Below are 5,882 nucleotides of genomic sequence, written 5' to 3' on the forward strand. Positions count from 1 at the left end.
CCTACAGTCTATATCTTCCATATCCTTTTCCACACTAAATACTGATGCAAAATATTCATTTATTATCTCCCCCATTTTCTGTGGCTCCACACAAAGGCTGCCTTGCTGATCTTTGAGGGGCCCTATTCTCTCCCTAGTTACCCTTTTGTCCTTAATGTAATTGCAAAAACCCTTTGGATTCTCCTTAATTCTACTTGCCAAAGCTATCTCATGTTCCCTTTTTGCCCTCCTGATTTCCCTCTTAAGTATACTCCTATTTCCTTTATACTCTTCTAAGGATTCACTTGATCTATCCTGTTTATACCTGACATATGTTTCCTTCCTTTCCTTAACCAAAACCTCAATTTCTTTAGTCATCAAGCATTCCCTATACCTACCAGCCTTCCCTTTCACACTTACAGGAATATACTTTCTCTGGATTCTTGTTATCTCATTTCTGAAGGCTTCCCATTTTCCAGCCGTCCCTTTACATCTGCCTCCAATCAGCTTTCGAAAGTTCTTGCCTAATACCTAATAACTTCAACTTTTAGATCTGGTCTATCTTTTTCCATCACTATTTTAAAACAAATAGAATTATGGTCGCTGGCCCCAAAGTGCTCTCCCACTGACACCTCAGTCACCAGCCCTGCCTTATTTCCCAAGGGTAGGTCAAGTTTTGCACCTTCTCTAGTAGGTACATCCACATACTGAATCAGAAAATTGTCTTGTATACACTTAAAAAATTCGCCTCCATCTAAACCCTTAACACTATGGCAGTCCCAGTCAATGTTTGGAAAGTTAAAATCCCTGACCATAACCACCCTATTATTCTTACAGATAGCTGAAATCTCCTTACAAGTTTGTTTCTCAATTTCCCTCTAACTATTGGGGGGTCTATAATGCAATCCCAATAAGGTGATCAATCCCTTTCTTATTTCTCAGTTCCACCCAAATAACTTCCCTGGATATATTTCTGGGAATATCTTCCCTCAGCACAGTTGTAGTGCTATCCCTTATCAAAAATGCTACTCCCCCTCCTCTCTTGCCTCCCTTTCTATCCTTCCTGCAGCATTTGTGTCCTGGAACATTAAGCTGCCAGTCCTGCCCATCCCTGAGCCATGTTTCCGTAATTGCTATGATATCCCAGTCCCATGTTCCTAACCATGCGTTGAGTTCAAAGCCTTCCCTGTTAGGCCCCTTGCATTGAAATAAATGGTATATCTTGTCAGATGTGGGAGTTTAAAGAGAGTTTAAGGGTTACTGTGGATTATATCTGCCATAATTGCTGTTGGATGCGAATCTTATCAGATCAAGTGGATCGGTTGGAGAGACAGATAGAAGCGATGAGGAATTTGCAACAGCAATAGTATGTGATGGATGCTGGTAGTCTAAGCTACATCAACTCATATATGAGGATAAACTCATCTGCACACCTATCCATGACTATCCATGCCTATAAACTCTTTAATTGATGGCGTCAGCCATGCACTAGCTTCGAAATTTATATTTATCAAAATTACTGGAGTTGAATCAAGCAGTAATTGCTCAAAAAACAGTCAACTCCTGACTCGTCAACTGACAGAGCCAGTGATTATAATTTTCTCATGTGTGATTGCAACTGAAATACAAAACTTAATATTTTTGCTGCAGATTTAAAACATTTTCAAATGCATTACAATCACCTGAAAATGTCACATGCTATCAGTGCTCCTATTGCTCTTCTCAGCTTTGAATATTTTAAAATACTTTTGTAGAATGTGGATGTTAAGGGCCAGGCCAGCCTTTGCTATATGTCCTTATTGCCCTTGAGCTGAGAGGCTGTTTAGGCCTTTTCCGAGGACCGAACAGTCAACCACGTTGCTGTGGGTCTGGAGTCACATTTTGGCCAGACCAGGTAAGGTGGGCAGACCTTCAAAATCTGTAGGGACATTGTGCCACCTTTAACATTTTAAGTTTTCACAGCTTTTTTCAGAAATCAGTCTATTTGGACAGGCTATCTGCATGGCACATGGGATTGAACCTACACATTGGGACATTATCACTTCGTCATAAGAACACAGCTCTCACAGTTGATGCTTTTTTTGACAATGCCTTAGTTTGCTGGACCAGTGGCAAAGACTTACAAAAAACTTTGGTGTCCTCTGGTGGTGGTGAACAAATTTACAATGAGTAGATGCATATTCCATCATCACATCACACATAAGAAAACATTTTGAATCAGCTGAAATGTATATAAAATGTTTATTCGTGATATCTATTTATATTAATATTATTTATCCCTTACTTAGATTTATAAATATAAACAGTACAAGCTTGAATTTTCTGCAATAAAGGTATCATAGCCTGATTTTCTCCAGCCCTATGGAGGTGCTGTTTTGGGAAGAGAAGAAGGCAGTGAAGGAAGAGAATGTGATGCAAAGAGTCTGAAAGAGACGCATTAGAGCTAACCCCTGACATTTTGTCAAAAATTGTGGTGCCAGGAAAGCACATCAGGTCAGGCAGCACCCGAGGAGCAGAAGATCGACGTTTGGGGCATAAGCCCTTCATCAGGAATGTGGAGGTGTAACCCCAAGGGGGCTGAGAGATAAATGGGAGAGAGTTGGGGCTGGGGGTGAGTAGCAATAGGTAGATGAATGCTAGGCGTGATAGTGATAGGTCAGACCGGATAAGTGGGAAGGAAAATGGATAGTTCATGAGGGCAATGCCAAGTTGGAGGATTGGATCTGGGATAAGGGGAGATGAGAAACTGGTGAAATTTACATTGATGCCATGTGGTTGGACAGTCCTAAGGCAGAAGATGAGGACTTCCTCCTCCAGTGATTGGGTGGCTAGGATTTGGTGGTGGAGGAGGCACAGGACTTGCATATCCTTGGTGGAGTGGGAGGGGGATTTAAAGTGGTCAGCCACTGGGTGATGGGGATATATGGTGCATGTATCCCAGAGATGTTCCCTGAACCGTTCTGCAAGTTGACGTCCTGTCTCCCCAATGTAGAGGAACCCACATCTAGAACAACGGGCACAATACATGAGGTCATAGAGTCATAGAGATGTTCAGTATGGAAACAAACCCTTCAGTCCAACCTGTCCATGCCGACCAGATATTTCAACCCAATCTAGTCCCACCTGCCAGGATATGGCCCATATCCCTCCAAACCCTTCCTATTCATATACTCATCCAAATGACTTTTAAATGTTGCAATTGTATCAGCCTCCATCATTTCCCCTGGCAGCTCATTCCATACATGTAACACCCTCTGTGTGAAAAAGTTGCCCCTTAGGTATCTTTTATATCTTTCCCCTCTCATCCTAAACCTATGCCCTCTAGTTCTGGACTCGCCCACCCCAGGAAAAACACTTTGTCTACTTATCCTATCCATGTCCCTCATGATTTTGTAAACCTCTATAAGGTCACCCCTCAACCTTCGATGCTCCAGGTCACAAGCCTCCAGTCTGAAAAACAACCCTCCACCACCACTCTCCGTCTTCTACCTTTGAGCCAATTCTGTATCCAAATGGCTAGTTCTCCCTGTATTCCATGAGTTCTAACAGCCCCAGCCTGTTCAGCCTCTCCCTATAGCTCAAATCCTCCAACCCTGGCAACATCCTTGTAAATCTTTTCTGAACCCTTTCAAGTTTCACAACATCCTTCTGATAGGAAGGAGACCAGAATTGCACACAATATTCCAACAGTGGCCCAACCAATATCCTGTACAACCGCAACATGACCTCCCAACTCCTGTACTCAATATTCTGACCAATAAAAGAAAGCATCCCAAACGCCTTCTTCACAATCCTATCTACCTATGACTCCACTTTAAAGGAGCTATGAACCTGCACCCTAAGGTCTCTTTGTTCAGCAACATTCCCTAGGACCTTACCATTAAGCATATAGGTCCTGCTAAGATTTGCTTTCCCAAAATGCAGGACCTCAAATTTAGCTGAATTAAACACCATCTGCCACTTCTCGGCCCATTTGGCCCATCTGATCAAGATCCTGTTGTAATTGAGGTAATCTTCTTCACTGTCCACTACACTCCAATGTTGGCGTCATCTGCAAACTTATTAACTACACCTCTTATGCTCACATTCAAATCATTTATGTAAATGACAAAAGGTAGTGGACCCAACACAATCCTTGTGGCACTCCACTGGTCACAGGCCTCCAGTCTGAAAAACAACCCTCCACCACCACCCTCTGTCTTCTACCTTTGAGCCAGTTCTGTATCCAAATGACTAGTTCTCCCTTTATTCCATGAGATCTAACCTTGCTAACCAATCTCCCATGGGGAACCTTGTCAAATGCCTGACTGAAGTCCATATAGATCACATCTACTGCTCTGCCCTCATCAATCCTCTTTGTTACTTCTTCAAAAAGCTCAATCAAGTTTGTGAGACATGATTTCCCATGCCAAAACCATGTTGACTATCTCTAATCAGACATTGCCTTTCCAAATACATGTACATCCTGTCCCTCAGGATTCCCTCCAACAACTTGCCCACCACTGACATCAGGCTCACTGGTCTATAGTTCCCTGGCTTGCCCTTCTTAAACAGTGGCACTATGTTAGTCAACCTCCAGTCTTCCGTCGCCTCACTTGTGACTATCGATGATACAGGTATCTCAGCAGGAGGTCCAGCAATCACTTCTCTATCTTCCCACAGAGTTCTAGGGTACACCTGATCAGGTCCTGGTGATTTATTCACCTTTATGAGTTTCAAGACATCCAGCACTTCCTCTTTTGTAATATGGACATTTTGCAAGGTGTCACCATCTATTTCCCTACATTCTATATCTTCCATATCCTTTTCCACAGTAAATACTGATGCAAAATACTCATTTAGTATCTCCCCCATTTTCTGCTGCTCCACACAAAGGCCGCCTTGTTGATCTTTGAAGGCCCTATTCTCTCCCTAGTTACCCTTTTGTCCTTAATGTAATTGTAAAAACTCTTTGGTTTCTCCTTAACTCTATTTGCCAATGCTATCTCATCCCCCCTTTTTGCCCTCCTGATTTCCCTTTTAAGTATACTCCTACTGCCTTTATACTCTTCTAAGGATTCCCTCAATCTATCCTGTCTATACCTTACATATGCTTCCTTCTTTTTCTTAACCAAACACTCAATTTCTTTAGTCATCCACCATTCCCTATCCCTCCCAACCTTTCCTTTCACCCTAACAGTAATATACTTTCTCTGGATTCTCATGACTTCATTCCTGAAGGCTTCACATTTTCCAGCTGTCCCTTTACCTGCGAACATCTGCCCCAGTCAGCTTAATACTATCAAAATTAGCCTTTCTCCCATTTAGTACTACAACGTTTAGATCTGGTCTATCCTTTTTCATCACTATTTTAAATCTAATGGAATTATAATTGTTGGCCCCAAAGTGCTGTCCCCATTAGTCCAAGAACTCCCCACCTACGTTCGTGACACCACCCACGCCCTCCACCTCCTCCAGGATTTCCGTCTCCCCGGTCCCCAACGCCTCATCTTCACCATGGACATCCAGTCCCTGTACACCTCCATCCCCCATCACGAAGGACTCAAAGCACTCCGCTTCTTCCTTTCCCGCCGTACCACCCAGTACCCTTCCACCGACACCCTCCTTCGACTGACCGAACTGGTCCTCACCCTGAACAACTTTTCTTTCCAATCCTCCCACTTTCTCCAAACAAAAGGAGTAGCCATGGGCACCCGCATGGGCACCAGCTATGCCTGCCTCTTCGTAGGGTATGTGGAACAATCCATCTTCCGCAACTACACTGGCCCCACCCCCCATCTTTTCCTCCGCTACATTGATGACTGTATCGGCGCTACCTCGTGCTCCCACGAGGAGGTTGAACAGTTCATCCACTACACTAACACCTTCCACCCCAACCTCAAATTCACCTGGACAGTCTCAGA

The sequence above is a fragment of the Chiloscyllium plagiosum genome, chromosome 25 (genome assembly GCF_004010195.1).
Source record: "Chiloscyllium plagiosum isolate BGI_BamShark_2017 chromosome 25, ASM401019v2, whole genome shotgun sequence".
NCBI lineage: Eukaryota > Metazoa > Chordata > Chondrichthyes > Orectolobiformes > Hemiscylliidae > Chiloscyllium > Chiloscyllium plagiosum.